The sequence below is a fragment of the Myotis brandtii genome, unplaced genomic scaffold, assembly GCF_000412655.1.
Source record: "Myotis brandtii unplaced genomic scaffold, ASM41265v1 scaffold834, whole genome shotgun sequence".
In the NCBI taxonomy this organism is placed as follows: Eukaryota; Metazoa; Chordata; class Mammalia; order Chiroptera; family Vespertilionidae; genus Myotis; species Myotis brandtii.
The window spans coordinates 308695-318432 of NW_005371386.1; the positions used below are offsets into that span (position 1 = coordinate 308695).

The following is a 9738-nucleotide window of genomic DNA, read 5'->3' on the forward strand; positions in this document are numbered from 1 at the left end:
GTGTTTTTAAAAAAAAAAAAAAAGGGTGTTGTTTTTTTTTATTTCAGAGAGAGGAATGGAAGTGGGGAGAGGGATAGAAACAACCAATGATGAGAGAGAATCATTGATTGGCTGCCTCCTATCCACCCCCTACTGGGAATCAAGCCCAAAACCCGGGCATGTGTCCTGACCAGGAGTCAAACTGTGACTTTCTGGTTCATGGGCCGATGCTCAACCACTGAGCCATACCGGCTGTGGCTAAGTGCTTTTTATGTAATAAATCAATGGATCCCCATGAAGACTGTAAGATGTAGGTACTATTATTATATCCATTTTATAGATGTCAAAATTAAGTAATGTATCCACAGTCACCAGGCATTTAAGTACTGGTAGTCAGAAAATAGAGCCACACTCACTTGTTGCTTAACATCTCAGAGACTCAAGTTCTCATCTATAAATTAAATTCTCACCTGTGGTATTAAAGTATCTATAGATTTCCCTAACCGGTTTGGCTCAGTGGATAGAGCGTTGGCCTGCGGACTGAAGGGTCCCAAGTTTGATTCCGGTCAAGGGCATGTACCTTGGTTGCAGGCACATCCCCAGTAGAGGGTGTGCAGGAGGCAGCTGATCGATGTTTCTCTCTCATCGATATTTCTGACTCTCTAGCCCTCTCCCTTCCTCTCTGTAAAAAATCAATAAAAAAATAAAGTATCTATAGATTCCCCTCAAACTTTAATATTGCAGGAGTTTATGACTTATTAGGAGAAGAGAAAGAGGGTTAGGTGAGCATTACTCAGAATCGAAATTCATTTCTGAAATGTTAGCAGCAGAGGGCAGCAGATAGTATGCTAAAGCAGCTTTTCAAAGTTTGTTCTAAAGCTGTGCGAAGAATATTGGATGAAACTCATAAACAAAAATTATACAGATGTTAACTAATTTAATCTTCATTAAAACTCTTTCATGTACTGTTAGAATGAAAAGTGTTGGATATCATGACATTCTAAAATCTAAAGATAGAAAAATAGAGAAAGTTATTTGGGTTTATTTTTATTAATTGTTGGCATTTTTCTTAGTACATTTCAGTGATTATCTGTGAAATTCTTATAATATCACTCAGCCTCTTCAAAGGTATTACAAAATGTATATTTCAAGAAAATGTTAACATTATTAGACTTTATTTCATCTGATACACTAAAACTTGACCCAATGGATCACTTCAATTGATCAAAGATATTTTATCACTTGACTTTTTGTTTTTCATCGTAGAGAAGCTATATATGTATATTTGGAATATATATAAAATGTCTAAATATATTTAGAATTCTCCATGACTTGTTAAGTGTAAAGGAAAAGAAACCCAAGGACATTTGCAGATGAAATGTTCTAGGCAAATTTAGCCTACATTAATCATTACCAGACAGGGGAATACCAAAATTAACCTGATGTGCAAATTCACAACTTAGAAATATGTGCTGAAGTACAGCACTTTGTTAAACCATTTACTTGGTTTCAGAAGAAACTGCAATATAAATTCCTCCTTCTACACTAGCATATACATAGTTTCTCAGAAAACTGTTGTTATAACTTCTGCACATAAACACACTTTTAATTTACACCCAAGCAACACAAGCATAGATTTCAAGAGAAAATCTAAAGAGGGAAGACCTTTATAAGAGGGAACCTTTGGAAAAACCTAAGTTAGGGATCAGCAACCTTATTAAATAAAGGGCCAAGTATTTAATATTTTAGGTCTCTGTTATAACTACTCTGCCATCATAGCAGGAAAGCCACCATAAATGATACATAAACAAATGGGTGTGGCTGTGTTCCAATAAAACTTTATTTACAAAAACAAGCAGAGAGCCAATTTGGCCCATAGGCCATGGCTTCCCTACCCTGGACCTAAGGCAAAAAGCAGATGCAGCCTGGCCAGTGTGGCTCAGTTGTTGAGCATCGACCTAAGAACCAAGAGGTCCCAGTTTGATTCCTGGTCAGGGCACATGCCCGGGTTGTGGGCTCGATCCCCAGTAGGGGGCATGCAGGAGGCAGTTTTTTTTCTTCTAACTGATGATTCCCTCTCATTACTGATGTTTCTCTCTCTTCTCCTTTCCTCTCTGAAATCAAAAAATATATATATTTTTTAAAAACATGCAATAAGTTGGAAAGGGCATAATAATAAAAGCAATTGTGTCAAGTGTTTTCCACACATTATCCCTAATCTTTCAACAATTCTTCATGTTAGATATACAGGGTTGGGCAAAAATAGGGTTATAGTTGTTCAAATATATAACAATACAAAAATTAATAAATGATAATACAAGAATAAACTCTGTTTTGCATACTCACAACTGTAAACCTACTTTTGCCCCACCTTGTATGTCATAATCTGGGTTTTCCAAATGAGAAAATTGATATTTGGATATGACAAATGACCTTCCCAAGATCACAAAGCAGCTAAGTACTAGAGGCAAGAGTCAAATCCAAGTTTACAAACACCAAAGCATGTGGTATGATCTTTAAGCATATCACACTACTGTACATTTGAAAGCAGTTAATATCACAATCATGACAATTAGTCCTTCCAGGAAAATGGTAGCAACCCTGAATCTATTTAATAACAGCAGCACTGCTGACTAAAGGAAGGAAGGTGCAATGAAGTTCAGAAAGAAAAGCTCCAGGAAGACAGCCAATGCCCACCCCACAGGTGTAGTAATATGACCGATTGTGTAGTAATACTTATGTATTTGACATGCACAAATGATTTATCCTCTGGTGTGTTTTTTAGTTTTTTTATTTCAGAGAGGAAGGGAGAGGGAGAGAGATAAAAAAACATCAACAATAAGAGAGAATCATTGATCAGCTGCCTTCTACATGCCGCCTACTGGGGATGGAGCCCACAACCCAGGCATGTGCCCTGACTGGGAATCAAACTGTGACCTCCGGGTTCCTAGGTCGACACTCAACCACTGAGCCACATGGGCCAGGCTAACCTCTGGTATTTGAATACTTTCCTTAACCATTTTCACTACTATAGTCTGGCATCATCTCACCCTTAATGTTACAAGCAGAGTAATTTAATATTACAGGTGCCTTGTTTAAATATTAACAGCTCCCAATCACTTCCAGAATGAAGTCCATCCAGGTTAGGTCCTCATGATGTCTGGTCCTTATCTGCCTTCCCAATCTCATCTCTTCCTTTGCCCCCACAGGACCCAGGAACTTCTCCCAGTTTCTCCCACACTCCGTGCCCATCCCAGGTATTTGTGGATTTTTTCTTCTGTCCTGAGAGCCCTGGTTCCCTATCTATCCCCTGTCCTACTACCCATATCCTTCAAGTCTCATCTCCTATATCAGCATTTTAGAGCCCCTAGCCATTCATGCAGAATCCATGTCCTTCAATTAGAAAGAGATTCTTGGTTCTTCTCTCCCTTACCCCAATATACAGGGGTGGGCAAAAGTAGGTCTACAGTTGTGAATACTCAAAACAGTTTATTTTTTATTATTTATTTATTATCATATTATTGATTTGTATGTCTTATTATTATTATTCTGTATTTTTACTTATGGTTTATCTTTTAGATAATGATGGCTGACAATTTAACCAATGAAAGTGGATACTTAAACAATACTGGAAGACAGAGAATGCTGAAAAGGTTCGATAAAAATGGGCTGAACGATTTGATACCTTCACTAAGTAGACAAACAATTTACAGAATATGCGATAAATTTGATGAAACCTGCTCCAAAAAGTGGTCAACTGGACAGTATTACAACCAGGAAAATGAAATGTTAGTGAGTCAGGCATTTACAAAGAGCATCCCCCCCCCAAAAAAAATAATAATAATAAAACAAAGAGCTTCTGTTGCGTTAGGCATTTCCCATAGATCTTTGAGTCATCTAATGCAATGTTTAGGTTTGGAAATGTGTCGGCCAAGATTGCCTCATGGGTTATTAGGAGATGATCTGGATTGCAGTTTACAATTCTGCGAAGTGGTTGTGAATGAAGACAAGGCCATGTTATCACTGGTAAAATTGTGTGGTTCGCTGAAGCACCTTTTAAAACTTTCAGATGCTGGAAATTGACACAACTGTGTCTACTATTCAGGAGAAAATCCCCATGTAATAGCTTACTAATGTAATGAGAGAAGGACCGTTGAGTCAGCCAGGGACTACAGTTTGGGTGGGTGTTTCGTGTGAAGGGGTACTTAAGCCTATTTTTTCCATACAACTGTCACACACAACCTGTATCTCAGCATGAGGGCCAGTGTTTACCACAATCACAGAGACAACATGATATTGATGGCTTCTTCTTTCAACAAGACGGAGTTCCTCCACACTGTGTAGAAACAGTGGGTGAGTTTCCTAATGAACAATTACTCAACAAGTGGATAGGTCAATGAGGGCCAGTGGCATGGCCATCGCGATCACCAGACCTCACCCCAGTGGACTTCTTTGGAGAGTTGTCAAAAATAAAGTCTTCTCACAAAAGCCACATATGGTGGATGATATGATTCGCTGCATAAGTGAAGCATGTCAAGAAATTGATGACAATAAATGTGCCAAAGTGTGCTTGAGTATAGCAAGTAGACTACAACAGTGTGCACATAATGAAGGCCAGCAATTTGAGCCCTTACAAGATTGTACCTAAGTGCACTGTGCCACTGTGATATTATTTTGAGTTAATAAAGCTATTGTAATCAGTATTACCTGCATGTCTTTTTTCATATGAACTGTCAACATACTTTTGCCAAGCCCTGTATTTATCAGGATTGCGTGAAACTTTAGCAAAATCATCTGCTACTTTAAACAATGAAATAAATCATTGGGACAGTCCTCTGAATGAAGGAGTAACTGGCAATAGCAAAAGGAAAGCAGGCAGATTGGGGATCGATCGGTAGCAAGTGAAGGAGTTGGAGGCGATAAGCAGCAGCACAGATCCTGTCCCTGGAAGAACAATTTACGTGCATGCAAACTAAGTCATCTGAGAGGCTGGGTTGAGAAAGGGTGCACAAAAGACCACAGCTGCACAATAATGGAGGCAGTGGGATGGGGCTGCCTCCCACATCACAGGATGTAGTTTTATGGAACTAAAGACAGGAAGACAGCATCTGCTGTTCCATAGAAGGTCTTGGGCCTAACTAGTTGGGGTGCAATTTGGGTCCCATCTGTCAGCATGTCTGCTTATATAGATCTGCCTTTTAAGTTACAAAATCATACATCTACAGGCACAGTTTACATTAGCAAATCACTTTTCATAGTGGACATTGGGGTTTTTCTTGCTTTTTCATTATGTGTAACCACTGTGCATGCTTCCATGAATGCTTCCTTAGGCCCGCCCACTTTGGAAAAGCCGAATTATTAGATCCTAGCTATTATTGCAAATTGCCTTTCAAGTAACTTGGGCCAATTTATTCTCTCACCAGCTATGTTTGAGATTAACTGTTTCCACTGACATTCTTCAACACATTATTATTATTTTTAACTTTTCAATCAGGTAAGCAAATTTATTTTTTTGTCTCAAATTTGAGGGTGAAGCAAACTGTCTTGTTAAGATTATGTGTAGTAGTGCTCGCTTCGGCAGCACATATACTAAAATTGGAACGATACAGAGAAGATTAGCATGGCCCCTGCGCAAGGATGACACGCAAATTCGTGAAGCGTTCCATATTTTTAAGAAAAAAAAATTATGTGTAGTGATATATCAGGGATGTTGTCTTTTAATACTCCCCATTCTCAAAATACTCTATTTCATCTCTCCAATTCCCTATTTCCCTTGTAATCTAAATGCTAGATTCTATCATTCCAACCCATGTTTTTAAGACCTTTTTTATTTGGGAGCGTTGCAGATAAACCACTGAAAGGTTGTCATTGGAAAACTTGAATATTATTTTGTTCATAATCTAGTTATAATACTGTAACCAAATCTGTATTACATGGTTGTTGTTTTTTTTTTTAGTAAATGATATAAGAACTTTACCCAAAACAAAGGGTTTCTTTAGGAAGGACCTCCCTGTATATAAAACACACACACACACACACACACACACACACACACACACCTGCCATTTCCTTACTCTTATCTTTGAAAGTTCATATTGTTTAGAGCTGAAAAAAACCATTCACTTAATCATATGCCTTGTCTTATATCCTTATTATTTCATCTTTTGTGGTATTTGTTGACAGTATCATTTGTCTAAAGTATCACTTATCCATATTTCAATTCTCCTCACAAAACATATACTTTGTGACTATCTATTCTTCTATCAAATGTGAAGTGATTCTTAACAAATTAATGTCTGAAAGTCTAATTTGAAGGCTAAGGTAATAAGTCAAAAGTCCTCTGTTTTCCATATTAGCATCACCAATAATGTTGATAATGTTAATAAATAATTTTCTTAGGTCCTTATGACCAAAGGTAACAACTACTATATCTGGATATGTGAATTTTCTTATTTCAGAAAATGCAAATTTTGGTGCAGAAATATTAGTAAATATATTTCTTTCATAGTTTGGATTTTTTTTAAATTCTGTCTTTACATCTCACAGATAGAAAAATTAAAGCTTATGTTCATCCTTTAAAAATATTTTTTAAATATTTTGACACAAAATGAAAGGGCTAAAAAAATTAGAAAACTGACCATAATAGTATTGACTGGTATTAAATTTCTTTGGTGTTAATCATTGTTTATGATATTATCAATTATGTCAATTAATGTTAACATTTGCTTAATTGTAGGCATTTGAACCAAATGTATTGTAAGGTATTTCATTGGATCCTAGATTTAAAAACTCTTTAAAGAACATGTGGAAAATTGGAGAAATTTGAATATGAATTACATTCTATAACAAGATTCTATTTATGTTAAATTTCCTTTGCATTATAATTATGTAGAAGTCTGCCCATTTTGTAGGAGATATATTGCTCAAGAATTTGAAGGTATCATGTGCCCTAAAGGCAACAATATACTTTCAAACAGTTCAGGAAGAAAGCTGTGAATATGTGTGTGTGTCTATATATATATATATATATAGAGAGAGAGAGAGAGAGAGAGAGAGAGAGAGAGAGAGAGAGAGAAAACATAAATGTGGCAAATAGCTACAACTACTTAATCTACATGATAGAAATAGGGGTGTTCATTGTACTATCCTTTCCATTTTTATATAGGTTTGAAACTTTGCACACCAAAATTTGGGGGAGGGTTAACAAATACCGAAGATAAATTTACATTCTATCATGTTTGAGAAGAGCATAGAGGGACAATATCATATATCTAAGATAATCATTAGGTATGTGATTAGAAATGGTTCAGTAACTTGAAATAACTATTGAAAACATTGCATCAAAGTGTTATTAGAATTAGTGCACTACCTTTGTATATCTGCCAAATTACCATTGTAATATGAATATTTACACGAATTTTAAATATCTCTACTCCTTCAAGAAACTTCTCAAGTTCAGAAATGCAAGGTTCTTACACTGACCTTTGCAAGCAATGTTCTGAAAATATCCATATGAATATACTGGCCAAACCAGGTCTATATTCAAGCACAGATAGATGTGCACAAGAAAAAGAATGTTTGACTAGGTCTAAAGATAATTCATACAATTGCTTCTCGGTTTTTTTTGCTAAGATCAAGTGTAAAGATAATCCAAACAAAAGCCCACCTGTACAAGCACTGTGTTTAATACCAACCAATCACCCAGATAGCAATTCTAAAAGCATCGTCACTCAACCTGAGAAAGACAAATATCACATGATCTCATTTATTTGTGGAATCTAATGAACAAAATGAATTGACCAACAAAATAAGACCCGAAGCAGGGAGGCATGGAGAAGACTGACATACCTCGTACCTAGATGTGGGGTTGGTGGGACAAGAAGAGATAAACCAAAGAACTTATATACTTATATGCATAGCCCATGGGCACGAGCAATAGGGTAGTGAAGACCTGGGCGAGTAGGGGCTGGGAGGAGGGGGGAAGGGGGAATATGGGAGATATCTGTAATACTATTAACAATAAAAATATATTTTAAAAAACAAAAATCAATAAAATAAAATAAAGGCATTATCACTGTAGATCACATTCACTTTGAATATGCCCTGCTACACAGAAAACACTTATCACAAACTCACAACGAATAACAGTCAAATCCAATTGGAATGTATGTGACTGATTGTATTCCTCTCTAAAATTATGTCACCATAACAATTCAAGAGTTGTGCTCTCTCTGCAAAACTTTTTCAGCCTTTTAAACTTTTTTTTTTTACTTTTATGAAAGTACAGTTGGCCTTCTTTTAAAAACACAGAAGTTAAACCTGTGTAGGAATTAGTGAATGAGGACTGAATAAATTACACAACAAATATTTGATCAGACCAGTCAGTTGGAGGGGGGGCATATTTTAGCAATGCCCCAAATGTGAACATGAGGAGGTAAGAGAAGGAAGTGTTTGACTTAACACTTAATTCAATTCCTCGTTATTGAATGTTTATTTAAACTCCCACTCACCTCGGAGTTGGTAAACTAGAAAAGCATTTTACATGTCATAAGATTGAATCTGAGTTCTGATATTAAACAAACTAAGTATGAGAAGAGAAATGACAGAAAAGGTTAGTAGTTACAGGGCCTGTTGCCTCATTTTCTTACCTTCACTAACCAATCTGCTCCTTTGGTCCTGCAGAAACACGATTGACCATATGAAGATGAATAAGCCAGCCAGTGATTTATCCAGCAATGTTCACAAGCCTTTGGTGAGTATTCCTTTCGCTGCTAAAAACCAAGAAACGAAGCTGCTCATTGCATTTCCACTTTTTTTATGACTGATCCAATGGAAAAAGAGTTGTTTTTGCTCGTCTGATTTGTTCTAAAGAACAGTGGGAAGTCCCAGAAAGGAGGGGGAGGTAATAACTGACAAACCCAAACCGAGCCACAGAATGGTGTTTCTTCCCCTTTTTCAAAAAATGAAACCTATCTATGAAACTGTCTCTTGTTAAAATAGTTTAGCACTCCACATTATATAAGAGCCCTATCAATGTACATTTATTCTTATAACTAAATTCTCTGGGGCCTCTCTCCCAAAAGAGACCCAAAGTCAGATACAATTTAGAAAGTTCTCAATTTTATCATTAATTGTCATTTTTAAGAAGTATTATTTCTTAACTGTACTCAAAGTTTTTAAAAATGCAAGTTAAAACCATTTTCTCTCTCAAATTAACAAAAGTAAAAAAAATCAGTCAAACACTTAGTGGCAAGGTTTTGTATAAACAGGCACTCTCATATACTATTGGTGAGACTGTAAACATGTTTAGGGCAATTTCCCAGTCTCCGTCAAAGTTTTTGTTTTAATATTCATATCCTTTTACCCAACAATTTCATTTCTATAAATTTATCCATGTGATATATTTGCACCTGTGCACAGACATGTGAAAATATATTTGTAGCAACATTAAGAACGTAAACAAGCCCTAGCTGGTTTGGCTCAATGGATAGAGCATCGGCTTTCGAACTGAAGGGTCCCAGGTTCAATTCCGGTCAAGGACACATGCCCGGGTTGCAGGCTCAATCCCCAATAGGGGGCGTGCAGAAGGCAGCTGATCAATGATTCTCTCTCATCATTGATGTTTCTCTCTCTCCCTTCCTCTCTGACATCAATAAAAATGTTTTTGTTTTTTAAAAAGAACGTAAACAAGTGGAGGGAAATTCACAAACAGGACACTGGCTAAACAAATGAGAGAATATCCCTATTGTAAAATACTAT

At 36.5% G+C, this 9738-nt stretch overlaps 1 protein-coding gene across 2 annotated transcripts in view; it reads right to left on the bottom strand.

The window, feature by feature from the left end:
• The window catches only part of LOC102254863 (chromosome unknown open reading frame, human CXorf21), a 20016-nt gene extending 11186 nt beyond the window's left edge, over window positions 1-8830 (bottom strand). Inside the window, exon 1 of one of the 2 annotated variants that reach the window (XM_005884498.2) lies at window positions 8628-8830. The gene's annotated coding sequence lies outside the window, so the exon portion shown is untranslated. Of the gene's footprint in view, window positions 1-7827; window positions 7842-8627 lie in introns of those variants that run through there. The other variant, XM_014531995.1, reaches the window with a different exon arrangement.
• Between the last annotated feature and the right edge of the window lie 908 nt (window positions 8831-9738).